The sequence below is a fragment of the Spermophilus citellus genome (assembly GCF_964194105.1).
Source record: "Spermophilus citellus genome assembly, chromosome: 13".
Classification (NCBI taxonomy): Eukaryota; Metazoa; Chordata; class Mammalia; order Rodentia; family Sciuridae; genus Spermophilus; species Spermophilus citellus.
In genome coordinates, this window is record NC_138193.1 from 2,710,489 (window position 1) to 2,734,348 (window position 23,860).

The window sequence follows — 23,860 nt, forward strand, 5'->3', positions numbered from 1 at the left end:
TCCCTGCAGTCAGCAGTCTCATAGCACCCTACTGTTTTTACAACTTGACATGTTTTAAATTATAGTCTAATTTGCGTGATTATGTAATTAAGGCCAATGTCTCCCACTAATGGTACCACCAGGTCAGTGAGTCTTAGAGCAGGGCCCAGCATGTGTTAGGCACTCACTAACGGTGTGAGAGTTGAATGACTGAATGGGGGGGGGGGCACAGTACCTTCTCCTGTGCCCATTGCTGAGTCCACCCTCCCATCAGACCATTGTAATGTTGTTTTTCTTTCTACCCCTTCATCACAATCAGCCTTGTCCTGGTGCTCATTAAACTTGAGTGACAACAGACCCTCTGCATATGACTTCTGTTTTTTCTGCATTAACCTGAAACCTATGTTCTTGGTTTGGAAGGTCTGAAGCTCTTCCAGTTTTGTCCCCTCATAGGTTGTCACATTACATAGAGATCTCTACTTGGAGTGCCTTCCATGTCTCCTCTCCTTTGTCCACTCACATCTTTTCTGGTATTTCAGTTCTTATCAACCAAAGACATTTTGGTAAATATTCTTCTAGACTGTGTTATGTCTGAATACACATATATGGTACATACATATGCGGTCTTTTCATAGGATACAGTTTCTGGTGTATAGTATCCTATGGTCTTTTCTTTTTCATTTAACAGTTAGTATATCATGAACACTGGTAATTTGGATAAGCTTGGTCCCCAATGTAATGGTATTGGGAGGTGGTAGAACTTTTAAGAGTTGGGGCCTGGTGGGTGGTAATTAGGTTAAGAATAGTACCCTTGGAATGCTGTTAATAAAGCAAGGCCACTCCATGTTTGTTTTCGTCCACATATTTTGCCTGATTTCACATCTGCTATCTGGTGCCATTCACCATGTTTTGACCGCAGGAGGCTGTCATTATATATCTAAATCCTACTTTCATCATTAAACATTCATTTGAGTTAGGAAGAAAAAGATAAAAGATAAAAAGATAACAGACCCTCTGCATATGATGATAGGATAAAGCTGATATCAAAATGAGGCAACACAACTGTTTCTTTACCTTTAAGATGAGGTTTTGCACAGAACATGATGATTAGTGAAAATGATATGACTTGACAATCGATGTGTTGACAATACTGACTATAGTAATGAAACCTATGCTAGAGTGAGACAGGAATTGTGATTTAATTTTTAAGATAACACTTCTTGAATTTCAAGGCAGGGAGAACCATGTTTGTTCTTCCTGGTCCTCAGAAGATCAGAATTGCCGGCTTGCACCTGCCTATCTTGGAATGTAAAAATAACTCTGTCTTTCCTCCTCTCACATACAATAGGTACTTCACTTATTGGATTTTTTTTTTTTTTATGAAGGTATAGTCTAGCAATGTGCTTAGCAAATGGATACAAATTACCACACACACTCACACACCCCAAGTGTATGGTAGGTGGGCAAGCAGTAGTTATGGTTGTTATCTGAAAAGTTGTATCTATGTGTATATCTTGTTTTAAACCAAATTGTGTGAAAATATGGATTTACATACAGCTCTTGTGAAAAGATTACCACTAGAATTCCTTTATAAAACAAGTTCATTTGGAGAATGAATAGTTAACTTTGTAGTTTTCCAGAGACTTTGTTTACCACCTTGAATGAGGTACGTAATAATTTACCCTCATGGAGAAAGAATATTGTCCTCCTACAGACATAACTCCTGTTCCTTCCCTGAGACTTAGGTGGTCTCTTGAGGCAGAGTCTGTGTTCTCCTTCAGCAGGGGTATGTTGGGACTAGGATGGTCAGCATGCCTTTTTGTGATCTTCTGTGTCTTGTGTCATGTGCATACTTGGAACAGCTGACCAAAGAGAAAGTGAGCAGGGGTTAATGAACAGGAAAAGCTGAAAGGCTGTGAGTGTCTCTCTCCTCTGTCCGTGCTTCTACACTCTGAGGGCTGGGCATGTAGGCGGTCTTCAAAGAAATGTTTGTTGAGTAGCAGAAGGTATGAAGCCTGCCCTTGGATTCCTGTTTTATTCAGGAATGGGATTCTGACTGAAGCAAGGAAGAAGTAAAGAATGCTCCATCAGGGATCCTAGGTCCTTTCCTAAAGTTGAGTAATGTTAATCTGGGGATAAGACTATGGAGATGATCTAATTCAGCCAGTTCTGTTTCCAAATGGAAAAATTGAGGACTTTGGTAGTTACATGACTTCCTGTGTACTTATATGGCAGTCACAGCAAATAAGTTTCCAAACAAAATTATCAGCTAAATATTTCCTGGTTCCTTCTTGAATCCTTCTACCAACCTTCCTGTGCTCTCCTTTGACCCCTTAAAAGTGTGGACTTAATATCATGAAGATAGAGAGATCAGTAGAATAGAAGGAAGAGATTGAGGGGGAAGGAGGAGGGACAGGAAAGGGGAATGAATTTGACAAAAGTACACTCTGTGCATATATTCTCTGTGAATTCCACCTTCATGTATATCTATAAAGCATCAATTAAAAATAAATAAATGAGTGGAAGGTAGACCAGTAGAGGAAGGAATATAGACAGAGGGAGGTGGGAGGGGAAAGGGAGACCACAAAGATTGAAATGAAGTAAATTAAATTCCATGCATGTATGACTATGTCAAAATGACCTACTATTATGTACAGCTATAATGCACTAATAAAAGGAAAAAATATAGACTTGCCTAGGTTATTTCGAATTTTATTCTAAATTCTTTTGGATATATACCAAGAAAATTTGCCATATTGTGTCAGTGGCTTCTGAGAACTTTTTTTTTTTTTTTTAATAGTGGGCATTGAACCCAGGGGCACTTAACCACTGAGTCACATCCCTAGCCAATTTTATTTTTTATTTTGAGACAAAGTCTCACTAAATTGTTCAGGGCCTCATTAAGATGCTGAGGCTGGCTTTGAACTTGTGATTCTCCTGTTTCAGCCTCCTGAGCTGCTGGGATTGTAGGTATGTACCACCATTCCTGGCTCACATGATCTTTTGATGACAGCTCAACCTGGCAGTTTGGATGTATGATGATTACAGAAAGCCTGATTAAGGAAAAAAATCAGAGGAACTTATATAAAGTAGCAGTGTCATCTACTTGTGAATGGGACATTCTGGATAATTTTTCTGACAGTTGATGCTGCCTTCTTAAATTCTTTATTCTGTTAGTTTTAACTTGAACCCACTCCCAATGGTATATCTTTGTTTGAACTCTCCTGAAGCAGATCTCTAACACTGGGTTCTTCCTTCATAGTGATAGCTCAAAACACCTCATTTAGGAAGGTAGTGTGCTGGCAAATAAACGTTTATGAGATGTATGTGTGTTGGACATAGTGCAGAAAGATATTCTTGCTGAATTAGAGAAAGTTTGGTTTTCACTGTAAATGATTATCCCATGAGATAAAACTTAAACCAAAAAAGGACTTGTTTCCATCAAGTCCAAAGTTGCAAAACATAAAATTTTTCTCTTATTAGATATTATACAAGGAAGTTAATGGCCTGGAAATATACAGCTTTTTAAACAGTTTAGAGGCCTTTAGTACCAAGCTACTGGTAAGGATCAAACCCAGTGTCTCACATGTGCGAGGCAAGCCCTCTACTGCTGAGCCACAACACCAGCCCTGGTAAGGAGCCCCTTTAATCATAACTCTGCCATGGAATTTTATTCTAAATTCTTTTGAAAATATACCAGGAAAATTTGCAATATTGTGTCTGTGTTTGGTGACTTCAGAGATTTTTTTTTTTTTTTTTTTTTGCTACTGGAGCTTGGACCCAGAGGTGCTTACTGAGCCGTACCCCTAGCCCATTTTATTTTTTATTTTGAGATAGGTTCTCACTGAGTTGCAGCTCTCTTGCAAAAGGGAAAGAATGGACAATTCAGTAACACTAATGATCAGTTTTAGGGCTTAATATTCATTTAGGTTTCTTTATCCTTCTATGACTGAGGATTTACTTACAACAGTATGCAGAAAACTTGATTATGACAACTTTAGGTAAAAATCAAGGGTTTTTAAATTATTATTATTATCCACAAGTGTTTATACTTTTGGAAGGTACTCTTCAATGCTACATATCTGAAATCTCACAAAAAAAGTACGTGTTTTTCTGTGGAAAGGATGTGTCCTTTTACATCTATTTATGTAATATGGAATGTTAAATGGGAAACCAGAAAGTTTCAAAATTCTGGAGAGTTCATCCCAAACATAATATTACAGAGTGATTAGGTCTTGAAGTAAAGACAGACTAACACCCACAAAAAGAACCTCTTTATTTAACAAGTTTGAATGCCTGCATGTCCCTGTCCCATAGACAGGGAAATGTTGGATAAATGACTGCCCTCTAGGAGCTGCTGTTCAAGGACAGAGGTGAGTAAAAAAAACAGCCTATCATGAGACCATGTGATTTTGATAGGATCACAAGCAAATACAGGGATCCTTGGAGTCAAAAGGGGATTGTGGTGCCTGAGGTCTAGAAAGGATTCTTGGCAGAGATGGTCCTGCCAGGATCCTCCTTGTCTTAACAAGGCTGCATGTGGAAGGGCCAGGAAATGAGTGGAAGCACAGTCTGTCCTGGAAACTTCCTGACATCCAGTATGCTGGGGGCCAGAGGAGTATCAAGAAGGGCTCAGCTGGCACCAGATGACTAGCATACCTTGTTCCCCTTGTTTGCTGTGTATCATGAAGGCAGTGGAACCATCAAAAGGCTTTTAAGCAGAGTCAATAAGTGATCGATTTATATTGTAAAAGATCACTTTGCTTGGATTAGAGCAGAATAAGATTGGTGGTAGATCAGTTGGGAGACTGAGAGAAATCATAGGGAGACAAAAGTAATTTTACTAAAACAGAATCTAACCCATTTCAGGGCTCAGAGTAAAGACATAACAAACGAAAAGTGACATTTAAGAGTCTTATACTACAGCATTAGAGAGTATTTTTGAGAAGGGGGAGATCGGTATGAATGAGAGGGTCTAAAGTAGGAGTTACATGTGGTCTTCCAAGTTCCCCAAAACTGTTGTAAAATGTGGTGCTCACATGTATTTTCTGGGAAAGTGTCATTAACTGTCATCAAATTCATAAAAGGTCTGTGACTCCCAGAAGATTGAAAACTTCTGGGTTAGTTGTTGTCCTGGGAAGAGACAGACCTCATGGGGTACTCCAGAGAGCTTTGATTTAGTCATTTCAACTAAGAGCTTAAACTTGTAGAAGAAATTATTATCAGGTTTGCTGATGTTGTTTATGCCTGGAGTCAAAGTACAGGTTCAGTGAGAACCTGGCAGGTTGGAAAGAAGGACAGAGTTAGATGGAGAGTTGTAATGAGGCTTACAGATGAAGCAGTCTGGACGATGCTTGGCTTAACAGCCTGTAGGGACTATTGTCAGTTAACATGGTTGACACTGAGCATGGGGGAAAGAAAGCCCCGGGAAGTTTTATGATGCAGCAGATTCCATCACTGCAAGTGATGTTATATAGGGGTGAGACGTGGTGGAAACTGAGGACGGGGATTCTGTACTGAATAGGAGGCTGGACGCACCTTCCAAGACTTTCTAGAATACAAAAATGAAAACTTTCTTAGAGACCCATGAAAAATGCACCAATCCAGGCCTCCCTTGGTACTGTCAAAATCATTCTAAGACAGCTGTTTGAAACTTGAAACTCTTTTAAAATAGGCTTGATCTGAGAATTCAGGCACAGTTGATAATTCTATTTCTGTGGGAAACTGTGTTTAAAAGGAAAAAAGATCAGAGACCTGAGACCTCCCTTTCTTATACCCGCCTGCTGTATGTGCTGGGTTTGTGCTCCTGCCCAGTACTGATGTCCCTGTGTAGGGACAGTTGGTTATCTGACTGCATGCAGCCTGAGTTCTAGTTATTCGTGTATTTTGTGGCATTTGTGAAGTTCACTTTCAACAATTGTGGGGGTGCATGAAGATGCCTCTGTTTCCTTCCCCAGCTCTCCTTATAGCAGTCAGGTCTTGGTACATATCTGAAGGGATGTGGTGAAAGAGGGCGGTCCTTTGTCTTTCGTCTCAGTAAAGACAGTGCTTATAAGAGCCTTCCCCAAAGGCCTAGAATTTGATTTTACTCTGTTATAGCAGTTTCATTAGAACATAAGCATCGATTTACTGAAATTCCTATTTGTCGGTCCAGCCATTAGAGAAGTGAAGGGACAAGAGTTGACACAGCTTGTTTGTTACAGGGCTTGGAACTGGTGTTTTGTTCCTTTCCTCACATCCTCTTAAGCCTAGACTCATCAGATTCAGGATCCCTCCCACACAGTTTGGTGTTTCCTGTCTGGGGTAAATTTCAGTAGTCACAAATCTCTGTTTCCTTGTCAGCATGCTGCATTAATTTTTTAAAAGCTCTTAAAAATAAAAAAAACAAACAATTACATTTTTCTAAAGAAATAAGTCTTTTTTGTTTGTTTGTTTCCTTTTCTGGGCACTGGGGATTATCCCCAGGGCCTCACACATGGTAAGGACATTGAGCTATAGCCCTGGCCCAAGAAAAAGGTCATATTTCATGTTGGAGTTTCTGTGTTAGCAGAGTGTATACAATTAGTTTGTATTTTATTCATCAGCCATCTATTTTGATGGATAGAGGTCGGGGGAAGATTGGTAATGGTTTCTCTTCATTTTAATCATCTGTTTTTATGTAAAACGAGAGAATTTTATTAAGACTGCAAATTTTATGTTTTATTAGTGTAAACTTTAAACCTTCCTGTATTTTAGGTCTTAGGATTTACTAGGCAAGCACTCTACAATTGAGCCACATTCCCAGCCTGCTACTTATTTTTGAATAGGCAATATTTTCTTTTCTTTTTTTAAAATTTTATTTGTTTTAATTAGTTATACATGACAGGAGAATGCACTTATATACTTTGATATATCATACATAGATGGGATATAATTTCTCATTTTTCTGATTATGCATATTGTAGAATCACATTGGTCCTACAGACACATACATATATAAAGTAATAATGTCTGCTTCATTCTACTATCTTTCTTTGAATAGGCAATATTTTCAAAATTTAGAAGGTATAAAATAATATGTAATGGAAAATGTATTTGCTCTTATCCTCTAGGTTTTTCAGAAGCAACCTTTTATTACCTTTGTTTTAAAATTTCGGGGTGTGTGCAGATATCCTCCCAGAGAGAGAAAGATATGACTGTTACCTGATTTTTGTGAAACACCTCTCAAGGCTAATTAAACCTACTATTAATGACAAAACGTGTTAATCTTTTTTCCTTCACCTTTAAACATGTGTTTATATTTAATGGAAGTTATAAAAATTCATATTTTCCAGTGTGATGTGGGTAACAGAGGTAGCACCAAGGGAAGCTTGCATCTATGTCTTGAATGAAGGAGTAAGATATAAATTCCCTTTGGGCAGATATGTACCTTAATTTTTCTATTTATGGTATAGATACGCTTAAGGAAATATATTAACTCCCTAACCCTTAGTATATTAAAAAGGAAAAAAGTATCAGACTTACTTCTCTTGTGCTTTTATGGTTGAGGGGATTCTAGAAGGAAAAAATGTTACTGGAGACCTAGGCCAGAGGCCTGACTCTGATATCCAAGAAATTAGGTCCAGCCACTTGCCCCAAAAACCAAACAGAAAAGGTAATGGTGAAGAGCATGAAAGGAACTTTTAATCAGTGTAATTACACCTGGAAGGCTAGGGGACCTGTGTCCTTAGTCTAGTCTTTGAGAGGCTGATAGTGACCGTGAGGTTTTATAGAAAGGAGAATGAACGTAAGGGTTTAGGGGGCTTTTCATGGGGTCAAAGCAGGTGATCTTGATCAAGTGTGGTCTTGATCACTTGTTCTGTCTTGATCTCTGATACTAAAATTGTGATGGTGGTGGTGGTGGGTGGTACTTGAACTCATCACAAGATGTTTATCAAATCAGACCTTGTTCCTAGAATCTAAGGTGACTTATAGCAAAGGAGATGGATGCAAAATGGAGGTAGAAATGCCAAGTCTTTAATTCTGCTTTAGCCTCCCATTGGACATTTGAAGACAAACAAGTATAACAGAGGGTGGGGCTCAGTGTAGCACACTTGCCTGGCATGTGTGAGGCACTGGGTTCGATTCTCAGCACCACATATAAACAAATAAAAGTCTACCAACAACTAAAAGAAAGAAAAAAAAAAAGAGTATTACAAAGAGACTGGTATAAATTGCCCAAGAAATTGCTTATAACTATGAAGTCAGATTATTACCTAAGAACTTGCCAGTCTTGAGTGGGTCTGACTCAAACAAGATAGAGCCTTGCCTGATGTGGTATTAACATAATTTGGAGCTGGTAACAAAGACTTGCCCATAATATTTGTCTTCTATTATCTGCACCCCCAGCTCCCAACCCCAATCCAGTACTTCTTTCTAAGATCAAATACACAGATAACTAACCATGGTGGCCCAGGAGGCTGTGCTGGAGGATTAATTGAGCCCAGGAGTTCAGGGCCAGCCTGAGCAACACAGTGAGACTCCTGTCTCAAAACCAAAAAAGACAAATACGCAAATAAATAGACTGCATTGGCACCATAACTAACCTTTAGACTGATGGTGTTAGATGGTGTATGTCCAACCAGATGGCTTTATGAGTAGGGATTATTCAGAATGAGTAGTTAGATTCAGAAAATCATTTAATGGAGGTTGATGGAAGAAACTGTCTCCCTTTTATGAAGGGAGTTATGAATTTTTGAGTAATATTTAGTGGGAAGGGGGTGGATCAGACACTTCCTTCCCTTCTAAAGAGGATTTTAAATGGAGTGGTGAGAGGGAGGAATTAGACTATTTCCCTTTAGAATTCTGCCCCCCCCCCTTTTTTAAGAAAATGTCCTTGTGAGCCACTAGATGCATCAGGCACGTCTTTAAACTGACAGCTGCCTGTGAAATGTTAATGGATTTCTTGGCAAATAAAACAGGGCTGGAGCTTTTTAGCCAATTTTAATTGATCCTGTAGAGATTTATAAAGGAATTTATTTGATTATCCATAACAATTGAATATTGCTTATTAGTAAACATGTGAGCAACCCGCCCTGTGCATCACTGACTCCCCCTCCCCAAGGTGCAAGGCCCAGAGATAAGGCAAGTCATGCCTTTCTGAGGAGGGTGTGTACCAGTGAGAAACAGGAAGCTGTGCTCAGCGGCCTGGCCAGCACTGCCTGGAGGTTTCTAACCCTGAGTCAGGTGTGCTGAGGTCCCTCGGCAAGGAACACTGCCTTTCTGAGCGCCGGCAGCCACGCTGCTGAGCATAAATGCTTTAAAGTGTCAGTAATTGATGTATATGGAGAGAACTATGACTGCATTACAGCTTAAAGAGCTTTCACATTCAGGTCTCTACAGGAGAAGACGAGAGCGTCCTGATAGTTTGAAACTAAATGGGCTACCGGAGGAAGAGCTAAGGTGAGTGCAAAGTCAGGGTTGGTGAAAGGTCAGGGCTCCTAATAATTGTGGTGGGGATTCCTGCCTAAGTGGAGACAGCAATGGGAAGTAAACGTTGAGAAGGAAACTCTTAGTCTGTAACTAGAGTGCACACAAGCCCCTTGTTGTGCTTGACTGGAACCCTGCACAACTAGAACTCTTTCCCACTTCTTCACAAGATGTTTAAGTTGTTGTAGCTCCTCTTCAAAACTGCAGTATTGTGTCTTTCAGCACCACTTGATCAGAAAAGTTTTTAAACTGAGAACAGTTGGTTCCCCCCTAAATAGCTTAGAGTTTGTTTTGGTTTATTTAGAATACATTTCTGTGAGGAGGTTTTTAAGCATTGTTGGGGGTAGTTGTGGTGCTTGGGGTAGGGAGGGGCTTATGGAATTCTTTGTTATTGAAATAGTGTAACAAAGGAATGCAGTGGAGATGTTGAATGTAACCTAGGAAGGAAGGACATCAAAAATCTGGAGACTGTGTTGACTCAAAAGTTAGAGTTTTGGTTTTCAAAGTTAATTTGCCTATAACAACACAATCGTAGTTTTTTGTTTTAACTATCTGGAAATTTCTTTTCAGATTTGTGGTTCTGAAAAGTCCCTACAACATTAAACCCATGTTAAAATACTGTGTAACTGTGAAGGAAGGTTTGGATTTTGTTTCTGAGATGAAGTGTTCCTGTTTCAGTGCTGACAGGCTGCAGTAAAGATAGACTTCCCTCTTTTTAAAATTTCATTTACTGTAAAAGTAGTTTGTTTTGGATTATTAATTTAAGTGTTTGAGTGTTTTGATTAGATGGTGGAAGGGCTATCTATACCTGTGCACGATTGTTCTTTTTCCTATAAACTCATTTTCAGAGTTTATTTTAAACTCTCTATTTAAATTTGACAGTGAAGAAATTAATAAGCTTTTTTAAACTCCAGATTTGTACTTAAGTGTCTTATAACCAAATATAGATGATAGTATTGGAAGGGAACTTTAGAAGGGGAAATGTTTTTTTTTAAAGTTATTAACTTCAGTTTTTGAAAAGAATAATAGCATTAAAGAAATGTTATTGATGCTATTATTGTCATTTGTTCTGTCAGATGTGTCTTAGCTAATTTAATGTATGAACTTTGAATTGATTGGAGTTAAGTACAATTGAAAAGCTTCAGTTTCTATTGTTACAATGTTTAAATGTGAAGTTAGTGAAAATATTGAGCTCTGTATTGCTAACCAGAATAGGTGGTTGGAAGTGACCTTTGAAATCAACATTTATTTGTAGACTCCAATCTTCTCTGAATCCAAGAGTGAAGTTACCAAAAACAGTTTTAGTTTTATATTTTGCATTTTAGAGGTTTTCTTTTTTAAAAAACTGAGATCTATAAAAATTCTAAATCAACCTCTTTTATTTATTTTGAGGTAGTAGCCAAAAGTACCTTGAATTCAGTTACCTATTTGGGTGGTTATTTATGTACTGACAATGGCCTTTGAAATACTAGATTTTTTTTTTATCTAGAAATTAAATTAAAAGGTTAGGGTTAAATGTTTCTTGTTCTGGTGGGTCGAAAAGAAATATTTTCCACCCATTCTGCTGATGTAGTTCCCTAGTGATATAAGGGACTTTTTTCTGACCCTGCTGTCCCCTATTGCAGAGAAAAAGACCATTTTCCTTATTTAGAGATGCAGTTCTACCAGGAAAAGTAGACAATTTTCCATTTTCTTGTGTTTTTTTAGTCAGTTTAGAGAGAGAATTTCCCCTCTCTAGGTATATTAAGCCTCAGGTTTTTCAGCTAATAGGAATAAGGAAGTCTTAGGAATTTGAAGTTCATTACATTCCAATTTCAGTGCCAGTTTGACAAGTTATATATTATTTTTGAGCTTGGTTTGGTTTTCTTTAAAATGGGGATAAAAATGACTACTGTTATCCAACATTGTTTACTATCTCAAAATCCCCCGAGGCAGTGTCTTATCTTGTGATTGGTGCTGAAGGGTTGATGGTATCATAGGGTTAGTGTACCATTCATCTAATTTTTATTGAGTGGCTACTCTATGCCATTATGAATAAGACACAGTTCTTCCTTTCAGAGAACACCTAGGTTTTGGCATACTGAATATGACTAACATATTTTTCATATGAGTACTTATTTGACTTTGAATACATGTACTATCAAACATTTTCATGCTGTCTCAAGTGTTGCTCAAGAACCATTTCTACTCTGATTCCTTCTCTACTCCCCTGTTCATTTTCTTGGCATGTATGTGAACTTTAACAGAAAAAAACACTAGAGACTAGAAAGGGCCATGCCCACTGCCAAAAAACATTTTTCTCATTAGTTTAAATAAATAAAAAACTACACTCCAAAACACAAAATAAAAGTGTTTTAAAGAGCACTGTGACATATGTGAAAATAGTTGGCTTCAAACTTGAAATTGTTCAAAACAGACACATGTAAATGCAACATGATAAACACTGGGCTTCTACTTTTTTTTTTTCCAGTATTACATCTGATCTGAAAATTACTTTACTTGTATAAAGCAATATTCAGTTGTACTTAACTTTGAACAATGGAACATTACCCCTGTATTTGAAGATCATAGTGTTCCAGGGGACTCAGAAATCAATCTGAGCCTCACACTTCTTTCTATAGGATATCAATCATTTTTCCCTGAAAATTTTAATGCCCCCAAATAACATCTATCATATACCCATGTACATATACTTACTTCTTAGTTATTTATTCTTTCTTAAATTATGTTGTACGTGAATGTGGTGATTTTTAAGGAATCCTTAATGACAAATACAACTGTTAAATTTTGTGCTTTAAAAATTCTCCAAAAGGGGCTGGGGATGTGGCTCAAGTGGTAGCGCGCTCGCCTGGCATGCGTGCAGCCTGGGTTCGATTCTCAGCACCACATACAAACAGGGATGTTGTGCCCGCCGAAAACTAAAAAAAATAAAGATTAAAAAATTCAATCTCTCTCTCTCTCTCTCTCTCTCTCTCTCTTTCTCTCTCTCTCAAAAAAAAATTAAAAAAAAATAAAAATTCTCCAAAAAAAAATCACTTTTGCTCTGCCTCAGATATACGCAGTCTGCAAATGAATGATAGGGGCATCTCAAAATTCAAGACTTTGCTAGCCGGGTTTAAAATCTAGTTTAATATAAGGGTTAGTGAACAATGACCCTCAAACTAAATCTGGCCCACTGCCTGTTTCTGTGTGGCCTACAAGCTTGGGATGTAGTTCATGTTTTCAAATGTTTGAAAAATAATAAGAAAAAGAAAAAAGTATTTGTTGACATGTGAAAATTATATGAAAATCATATTTTGGAATCTTTAAATAAAGTGTTATTAGAACATAGCCATACTAATTTGTAGGTGTTGTCTGTAGTGGTTTTGTATTAACCTTGCCAGATTTCAGTTGTAACTCACATTGGTATGGCCCACAGGCAAAAAATATTTCCTATCTAGCCCTTTAAAGAAACCCTTGGCTTACTTACGGTCTAGTGCTAAGATAAAGAACCCTTAGATCATTCCCTGATACTTCTTGTTAATGTTTCTGCCTGTTCCTCTCCCCATCTCCCAGTTAGATTTATTATGCCTGGATAAAATCAGGGTTGTGTTGGCCATGTGAAATGAATGTTAGTCAAAAAGTGTAATATGAAACTTGCATGCATCTCCAATAGTTTAAAAATATAATGAAAATGTAAAGTTAATGGAATGTAGCAGTAAGCTGGTCATTCTTTAGAACTTCATGTTCTCTTTTCTTTTAGCACTAATCTTGAAGTGACCTTCTTCTGGTTGCTAAATGGGCTAGGATAACCAGGAACATAAAAAAGAAAAAAATAACCTTTACTTTCTGGTTATTGAGTAAACGTTCTCAGCTCATATCTTTCTAGATATAGCATATAAAATCATTTTTAAACAGAAATGTCCTTGCCTTGATTTCAGAGTGAAAATTCAAATCATGTGTTCCTGAAAAATACATTACAGTTTATTAAATGCTTGTTATGGATCCTCATATTAAAGGTGTGTGTGTGTGTAACTTCTTATGATCCTGTAACAGAGGAAGAACTGGAGGCTATAAAAGGTGGTCATCATTGCACAACCAGTTCCTGTTCTTGACTCAGATAAGTCAGTGCATAGAGTTCAGTTGGGGTTGGAATAGATCCATCTAGGATAGAGTTTCCTTACTGTTTTGCAGTTTGCTGATTGCTTTTTGGTCTTGTTTTGACTGAAGCACTGTTCACTGGGATGCAGTGGCACATGCCTATAATTCTTAGCTGCTAAGGCTGAGGTTGTCCAGCTTCAGGTGTTTCTGACTTACAGATAGATGCCTAGCTGAAATTCCTGCCTCTTTTCTCACATGGCCACATTCTCCCTGTGTCTGTGTCTTCAAAAGGCCTTCTTCCTTTTTTTGTGCCTTATCTGTGCTTCCTCTTCCTTTTTTTATAAGGACACCAGCCATGTTGGATTAAGAGTTTAACACCAGTATTACTTTGTCTTAACTTAAATCTTCATTATATGTGCAGTGACAGAGAAGGTCACATTCACAGTTACCAGAGGTTAGTATTTTAATGTTTTCAGGGGATGTAATTTTTACCCGCAATAATGGTCTCTTTGTATAAGAGTATATAAAAATTAAAGAACATTCCAGTCTTCAGGGTCTTAAAAAACAAGTTTTGTTGAGGTTAAAGTAATGAATCTCAGTAAAGTACCCAATTGGATTGTTCAGCTTGATCAATATTGATATGTATATAAAGTGATACCATAGCGACAATCAAGAAAACGAGTGTGTTCCTCAGTTTTCTCATGCCCATTTATAGTGCTTTCATCTTTCCCTTCCCTCCCCTCAAGCCTTAGGCAATCTTTGATCCATTTTTTATCACTGTGGATAAGTTTGCAGTTTTAAAATTATGTATAAATTGCATGATTTTATATATAATTCAAAAAAATGTGAGCTCTTATCCAGGGAACTGTGTGGCTCACTAGGTTTTAGAATAAGATTTGTTACGTGGATCTCCTGAATGCTCTTGATCATCTTAAAAGTTAAAAATGTAACATTGAATCTAAAAATAAAGGTTAACCTCCTGCACTTGCCTGTGGGTAATATGTTTAAAACAAAAATGAAAATTTCCTGCCTCTTGTTGATAAATATTTGCCAGAGAAATATCTAGGTTGAAAAAGCTGAAAATATTCCATTTGCATAAGTCATAATGGATATGTAACTTAAAATTAAACATTGCCAGAACATCCATGTTTTTCTCTTGCCTAAAATATTATCCTCTTGCCCATAGCAAAAAGTGTGTAAGGGGAACCAGAATGAGGCCAGAAGCTACAGCTAAGCATTGCATGTAGGGTGTTTACTTATATTTGACAGTTTCTGTTGCCAGCATTAATTTTTAACTCAGATGTATAGAATTATTTGGACCATCTAAAATTCTTCGGTGTTTTGGAAAATTTTGACATTTCCAAATGCTATAAAAGATATTTGTTGTTTTACAGTAAAAATAATGGCAATTTTTTTTAAATATCAGAGATAAATTGATGTTATAGTTATTTTAAACAGTGAGATTTTATGAGTATAGCTAGTTTAGAAGGTCAAAAATCCTCCTGGATTTGGGATTATTCTTTGTATGGCAGTTCACAAATACCTTTTAAAATGGATTCAGCTGTTCAACACTAAGTATAGTCTTGGATCTTCTTAATTTACTGTTGTACTTTACTGAAGGGATATATTGCTAGATTGTAAGTTTCTGGTTTACTATGTAACATATATTTGTCTAGAAAGTTTTGCTTCAGTCTACATGTATTGAGGTCCTGCTATGTGCTAGGGAATTGGGGATATGACATTGATTAATGTACTCATTATCTACTAACATGTAATCATGTAACTTAGCATATTGTGGGAAAAACAGGCACAGATAAATAATTAAGATATACTTTATTGCCTAAGGATGGCAAGGATAATGTAGGAACAGAGTTGTGTGTTTTTTTGTTCGTTTGTTTTGCACCCAGGGCACTTAGCACCTCACTTTTGCTGAGGCTGGCTTTGAACTTGCGATCCTCCTGCCTCAGCCTCTGGAGCCACTGGGATTACAGGTGTGCACCACCACACCTGACCAGAGTGTATTTTTTTATATTTATTTTTTAGTTTTAGGTGGACACAATATATTTATTTTTTTATTTTTATGTGGTGCTGAGGATTGAACCCAGTGCCTCATGCATGCTAGGTGAGCACTCTACCTACCACTGAGCCATAACCCTAACCCCAGAGTGTATTTTTAATAAAGGGCCAGGTAGTAAATATTTTAGGCCTTGTGGGCCATATAGTCAGTGCCACAACCACTCAGCTCTGCTATTGTAGTGTGAATGCAGCTGTAGCAAATACATAAATGAGCCAGGTGCTGTGGTGCATGCCTGTAATCCAAGCAGTTTGGGAGGCTAAGGCAGGAAGATTGTGAGTTCAAAGCCATCCTCACCAATTTAGTGGTGCCCTAAGCAACTCAGCAAGACCCTGTCTCTAAATAAAATATAAAAAAGGGCTCGGAGTGTGACTCAGTGGTTAAGTGTTCCTGGGTTTAAAGCCTGGTACCAAAACAAAACAAAACAAAAACCCTGTAAGTGAATGAGTTTAACCTTATGTGTTCTAATAAAAGTTTATTTACAGAAGCAAATGAGAACCATATTTGGCCTGTGGGTACTGATTTGCTGACTGCAAACTTAAAACAACACACACTTATTATCTCACAGTGTCTGTGAATTAGGAATCCAGGCCCAGCTTAGCTGAGTGCCTCTGGGTTCAAGGTCTTTGATGAGCTTGTTGTTGAGTTTCTGGGCTGTGGTCTTCTCAGGACTCCAGTGGAAACAGTGATCTGAGAGTAACAGATCAAGAATAAAGCCATAGTCTTTTGTAACATGATTTCAGAAATGACCTTCTATCACTTTGGCTGCATTGCCTTCATTAAAAGCAGTAAGTCCCTGCCTTGCTCAAGAGGGAAGAATGACACAAAGATGTGAGAACCAGGAGATGAGGCCATCAGGGTTGCAGTGGCTGACAACCACACGGGGTTTGACCATGTACTGAACTAAGCCTCAGGTTCCAGAAGATGTGAAGTCAAGGTACTTTAGAATCACTGATATACTCTGCATAAGGATATCACCAAGTAGTGTCAATTATCTGCTTGTTAAATCTTCCCTCTATTTCTCTTTGCTTAGGATATGTATTTATGTCTGTGAATCATCTCATGCCATCTATAACTACTGTCTTAATAAAATCCACTTGCAGCCAGGCATAGTGGTGTATCCCTACAATCCCAGCTACTCAGGAGATTAAGGCAGGAGGATTTCAAGTTCGAGGTCAGTATGGCAATTTAGCAAAACCCGCCTCAAATAAAATGAAATTTAAAAAAGGTGAGGGTATAATGCTATGGGAGAATACTTGTCTAGCATGCATGAAGCCATGTAGTAAAATCTGATTCCCCTGTGGTAAAAAAGAAAGATCCAGGGCCGGGGATATAGCTCAGTTGGTAGAGTGCTTGCTTTGCATGCATGAGGCCCTGGGTTCAATTCCCAGCACCACAAAAATAGATAGATAGATAGATAGATAGATAGGAAGGAAGGGAAGATCCACTTGCATCTTCATGAATGATGTAGCAGCACCACATCTGCCTCCCGTGTATTTCCCCATCTTCTATGTTTCCTGACTTTAATTTCCATTTCTTACTTCATTGGTAGCCTTCAGTAAATAGTTATTGAACAAAATCAAATGGAATCCAAGAAAGAAACTAAGAAATGTAGGTTTAGGGATGTAACTCAGTGGTACAGTGTTTGCCTAACATGCACAAAGCCCCAGGTTCAATCCCCTGGTGCTTCAAAAACAAACACAAGCAGAGCTGTGACCCTAGCACTGTTAGGTATTTTCCCATGTTCTCTTATTTAATTCCGTCTTTATCCAGTTATTAAGGGGGTGAGACTGGCAGCTCCAAGCCCAGTTTTCTCATCACTCACTTTCTGTTCTCCCTGCACCACCATGTGCTTCTCTGGTATCACAGGACACAACCCCACTTTTTGCTGCTGTTAGTTGTAACCATATCTCAGCTCTTATGCCACTGTATAAGATGTCTAAAGGCAAATTCTCGATAATTTGTATGGGTTCTTGTGAGTTTTTTTCTCTCTACTTTTTCCTTCACAGTGGCTTTGATAAATACTCAGTAAAAATTCATTGCGTTATATGAATAAATGAGACCCATGATAGCTTGGTGTCAGCCTTATATTCATCATATTTGCTTGTATTAGCATAGTCCTGCTGGACCTCCTGGCTTACATCACAATCCATGTGTTAGATTGTGTTTTCCCTCTGATAGTAGCCTTGATTCTACTCTCTCTCTCCTGCATCTGTAGTCATGTGTGTCTTTCTCTTCCTCTGACTTACCACTCTCCCTCTTTGCACAGCTTGCCAACCTCTTGTGAACATGCTTAATGCCCTGCAGTCCTCAAAGCCAGCTTTTCCTTCTGTGGCAGGCAGTCCCAGCAACCCCAAAACTTGGATTCTTAAACTTCTGTAGTCCAGTGTCTATTCCCACCATGATCTACTGCCCTGGACCAATTTGGTCATTCTTGGTTCTTAGTGGGAGAAACAGCAACAGACTTTGGCAACTTAAGTGGAGAATGACTTTATTGGAAAGATTTCAGATTGTACACAGAATTAACAGAAACAGGAAGATTGAAGAATCAGGACCAGAATAGGCAAGAGCCAGGAAGACCAGTTAGCAGACCTTATAGCCAAGGTTTTATTGCTGGGACAGACCTAGGCAGGGACTATCACTGAAGTCTAGGTTATCCAGGCAAGGGCCTGGGGGAACCCAGATGCCAATACTGTGCTGTTAGGGAGCAGGGAGGAGGAAGCCCACCTCCCAGCCTCAGGGTTCTCACCATAACTCAGATTATTTTCCCTTTACTTCTTAAAACTTACAGTGGGAATTTACAGTTTTAAAACTTACAAAAATTTCTCTTCCCTTCATCTCCACATTACTTTTCTTAGTAGTGTTAATGATGGACTTGTGATGTAGGACCATGGAGTTCAGTGGGACTATGATGATGTAAGTAGTTTTCCTACTAGTTACCACCTCTTTTCACTTTCTCCTTTTTCTTCCCTTCAGTATTTCTCAAAGCTCTTCGGTATTCATGGCCTCAGATACCATCTATGTCAAGGTGACTGTCTAATTCAGGCTAGGAGTCATTCCTAATTCTTATTTAATGACTTGCACAATTTAAACTAGTGGAAGTTCAGATAAACTTTATGAATGAATAAATGCCTGAAATTAGTTATGAAAGCAGTTTATCAGATCATTTATTGAATAGACAATGAAATCAAATATTGTGTTTGGGTTTTTTCTTTCCAAACTAAACCTGAAGTCATAAAAAGAGCTGCGTGTGGTAGCACACACCTGTAATCCCAATGGCTCTGGAGGCTGAGGCAGGAGAATTCCAAGTTCAAAGCCAGCCTCAGCGACCTAATGAAGCCCTAAGCAATTTAGCAAAACCCTGTCTCAAAATAAAATAAGAACTGGGGATGTGTCTCAGTGGTGCCCCTAGGTTCAATTCCTGCCCCCCCCACAAAAAAAGTCATAAAAAATGATAGAATATAGCATAAACAAGGATTTTAAAAGCAATATTGTGTAGGGCTGAGGGTGTAGCTGAAGTGTAGCACATGTGCTTAGCATGTGCAAATCCCTAGTGTAATCCCCAGCACCAAAAACCAAATTTGTGATTGTACCTCCTTCGAACCCCTACCCCACCAAAGTAAAGAATCTTATTATCCAGTTGAGTAGTACCGAGAATTCCAAGTTCAAAGCCAGCTTCAGCGACTTAGTGAAAGAAGCCCTAAGCAATTTAGCAAAACCTTGTCTCAAAATAAAATAAAATGATCAAATGTGGAGAGAAATTTCAGTGCATTTGTTTTTAAAGACAAATATGATAGTGATTAGTTGTATAATTAAAAAAAAAGCCATGTTTGACCACATTTGCTTGAAGCAATACCGATAGATTTAGTGACCACCATAACCAGCTCTGCAGCTCAGCAGAAACTTTTTTGCTATCATCCTTGTGCATCTTGTTATTGCCATCTGCCATTATAACTATTTAAGGGAAAGTATTGTTCAGTAATATTAAGATGAAATGGTACATTTTATTTTCAGAATTCTAATTGCTTACAGGTAATGGAAATGAAGAAATGGAAAGATTATAGGAAAGAAGTATGAGTATGCATGAAACTAGGAGTGGATCACAGATTACATGTGAGGTTCTAGTTTGTAATGTTTAAGTCATGTTTGAGTGGAAAAAAGGACTTACAGTGTTGTTTATAAAATGGTTTCTTCTGTTTGAATGAACCTAGCCTGGCCTTTTGAGGTGTTTATAAAGAAAGAGAGAAGGAGACAGTGACTGAAAATGATTGACTCAACTACCAGTGAGTTGAACTTTCATTTGTAATAGAAACAGCTAAATATGTGATCATTTCAGAAAAACAATCAGTGTTTTTAGAGCTTCTGATTATCATAAAAATAGACCCAAAGATGCAACTATGAGTTACATAGCAAACTTTCCATTTGAGAAAAGGAGCAGGTAGTTACTATATTTGTTTGACATTTCATCTTTTAGTAACCTTTGTGAGCTTGTTTGTTTAGCACATTAGGAAGTGGGACTGTGAACCTTAGTCTTTCTGAACATCAATTTCTTCTAAATGTAAAAAGACAGGGTTGGTCTAGTCAGAAGCTTTAAAAGAGATCTTGGTTCCCTGGCAGGATTTCCCTGGGTACTATTTATATGAAGTAAATCAGCAGTTCTCTGTGATGTGAGAAGGGAAGGGAATTCGTGGCTAGACTCACAGCCCTGGATTCTTGTCCTGATCACCTTCAACTGTCCTATGGCAGCAGCCAAAGAACCTTCATTCAGGGGAAGGTGCTCTGAAAGCCAGCAGAGGACAGCCTACCTACCCTTACTTAGAGGCTGTGATTTTGCTCACTTGAACCAAGGCTCCTTCAGACTTCGTTCTGCTACTAAACACCAATGTAGGAAATAAGAGCCTAAATATATTATGCTTATGTGCTGAATCATTTATGGATCAAATGATGCTATGTGTGGAATTAGCTTCAAAATATTTTATGCAACTGGGCATGATGGTGCATGCCTATAATCCCGGCAGCCGAGAAGGTTGAGGCTGGAGGATTGCTAGTTCTAAGCCAACTTCAGCAACTTAGTAAGGCTCTAAGCAACATAGGGAGACCCTGCCTCAAAATTTAAAAATAAAGTGGGGGGGTCTGGGAATGTAGCTCAGTGATCAAGCACCCCTGGGCTCAGTCCCTGGTACCAAAAACAGAATGAATGCATAAATAAATAAATAAATAACTGTATGGAGGCTCAGAGGTAGAGTATATGCTGAGCATGTACATGGCCCTGGATTCAATCCCTACTCCCACCCCATGAAAAAATATATGGTTGAGGAATAAACGAAAAAATTGACTATGATTTGATAACTATTGGAGTTGGGTAATGGTTTAATGGGATTTATTACATTCAATAATAAAAGTTTAATAAAAGTTGAATTCTTCAATAATAAGAGGTTTAAATTTTGGGTCTATGTATCATGATGAATGGCACATTTTATGTTTGTAACTATTGCATTATAATCTTTTTTTTATTTGGGGCTTATGAGTGCTTGTGCCCTATCCAAACATCTATAACAACAGTCCGATACATAGCAGATCCTTTAGTGGCCTCTTTTGTATTTGGCCATGTGTGTGAAGCCAAACCAGGATTTCAGCACTTGTGGTGGTGACGTGTGTGATTTGGAGGTTGAATAGGAGAAGGGGACTGAAAGAAATAAGATTCTTTACCTTAATCTAGGATGTCTAGATATGGTGATTATTAAGATTTTCATATTTTGTGTTGAAAAAGAACAGTGTTTCTTTATTGTTAGAAAGTACATGCTTGTAATCCCAACAACTTGGAGGGTGAGGCAGCAGTATTGCCAGTTTGAGCCAGCCTTGGCAACTTAGTGAAATAAAAAATAAAAAGGACTGGGGTGAGGTTGTAGCTTAGTGGTAGAGCGCTTGCCTAGCATGTGTGAGGCACTGGGTTCGATTTTTAGCACCTCATATGAATAAATAAATAATATAAAGGTCTCTCGACAACTAAAAATTATTTTAAAGGCAAGGGGGGGTGCTGGGAGTGTGGATCAGTGGTAAAGCACCCCTTGGTTCAGTCTCCCACATTACAGAAACAAACAGATAAATTTTTTAAAGGAGAAACTGTTTTGTTATTAACAGATCAAGCAGATTTATTTCTTTTAAATAAATTTTAAATATCAAATACCTGGAATCTTCCTATTTTAACTATTTGGGAAACCACATCTATTTGAAAAGCAGAAAGATAATTGCTCTTTGCTGCCTAAGTACATTGTGTTAGTGAGTTTATCTGTTGAATTTATCTCTCTTCTCTCCCTTTAAAAACACATATTAAAAGTTAAATGCTGAGAGACTGGGGCTGGGGCTCAGTGGCAGAGTGCTTGCTTAGCGTGTATCAGGCACTAGGTTCTATCTATCCTTAGCACCACATAAAAATAAACAAATAAGGGTTGGGATTGTGGCTTAATGGCAGAGCGCTTGCCTCGCACATGTGAGGTACTAGGTTTTATCCTCAGCACCACATAAAAGTAAATAAATAAAATAAAGGTATTGTGTCCCTCTACAACTGAAAAAAAATTAAATTAAAAATAAATAAATAAAGGCATCTACAACTATAATTTAAAAAAAAAGTTAAATGTTGAATCAGTGAAACACATAGGAGCAAAGTGTCTCCATTGTTGAGCAGAGAGCTTTCTCAGAAATTGTGATAAAATGAGGAGGAAAGTCTAAGGGAGCAGGTGCTCAGTTTTCTAGACAGTTTGTCTTCTGACAGGTAGTCCCATTCCATGTGGCACAAATGATGTTTAGGACTGAGTGAATGGTAAATGAGCTGGAGAAAAGCCTCCTGACTTCTTTCTTTGCCTCCTTGGCTTTGGAAATGTAAGAGGGAGTACAAATATTACTATAGAGCCAAAATATGAATAATGGCATGACTTAGCAGCTTCTATAGAGCTGTATGGGAGCCCTCCCTGGGTTTGTGGTCTCTGAGCACTAGAATACTGACTCAGACTGCCTAAATTTAGATGAAAATCTTAAACAAAAGGAAGGTAAATTGACCTTTCAAAGTCTGTTTATACAAGCAGTTTCCTTAGAGGCAATCTATAACTGCTTAGCAATAGTACACAATGATTTCTGGATGAGAAAACATTATATTATTGATTTCCTTATTATATGTGTGTTCAGATTAAGAAACTGTACCAGGTTATATCTCCACACACATTTTCCCCCCTCCATTCTAGGAATTATTCAAGCATCCAAATGGTAATGAAATGTTAAATCATGACAGGCCGGGTGTGGTGATAATTCCAGCATTTTGGGAGGCTGAGGCAGGAGGATTTTGAGTTCAAAGCTAGCTTTAGCAACTTAGTGAGACCCCATCTCTAAATAAAATGCAAAAAAGGGCTAGGGGCATGGCTCAGTGGTTAAGTGCCCCAGGGTTCCATCCCCAGTAACTATCCCCCAAAAGAAAAGTTAAATCATGACAGCAGTGTAAACTTTTGGTTTTGCTCTTTTGAATTGCTTTTCTCCTCCTCCTCCTCCTCCTCCTCCTCCTCCTCCTCTTCCTCCTCCTCCTCCTCCTCCTCTTCCTCCTCCTCCTCCTCCTCCTCCCCCCCACCCCTTTGCTGGCATCTTAATTCTTAGCAATTATTCTGTTTTAAAATTCAACCTTTTAAATAGAATTAGTTCCTTTATTTCAGAGCAGTTTTAAATAGAAGGATAAAACTAATTCTTGAAATAATCATGTGGTTATTTGTCTCTAATAGATTAGGTTAGCATCATGTGTGGAAGGATAAAAATGACTACTGCTTTGAAATAGAATAAAATCATTGATAGAACCAGCACAGATGCTATCATTAGAGGGCTAGATAGTACTTTTATATGTGTTAAATCCATATGGTTTTACTAGTTTATTTGAACCATTTTGTATTTCATCATTTGATTTGCTAATAGTTTCTAAGCTCTTCGAAAACTTATTTTCTTCTATTTTCCCATCCTAATAATTTGGCTTTGTGCCAAGTTAATTTTGATTTCATTCTTTCTTTCTTATGAACTGCCATGACAGAGATTTTTCTGTCTTATTCTTCACTAATTCTTGGTTAAAAGTTTGGATTAAAGGACTGGATAGACTCAAGAGTCATTCAGGTGCACCTTTGCTGTCCTGAACTGAAATGCCTGGAAACAGTTCTATTTATAAAAGGATTAGAGCAAAGAGTTCCTAGCCCTCCAGGAAGGTTTAAGTTTCATTTTACATTCTTCCAGTAATTAACTATTAAGAGGTGT

General features: G+C 38.0%; 1 protein-coding gene across 2 annotated transcripts in view; it reads left to right on the plus strand.

Moving 5' to 3' along the window:
• LIMS1 (LIM zinc finger domain containing 1) overlaps positions 1 to 23,860 on the plus strand; it is a 145,498-nt gene that overhangs the window by 82,394 nt on the left and 39,244 nt on the right. The window lies entirely within an intron of this gene.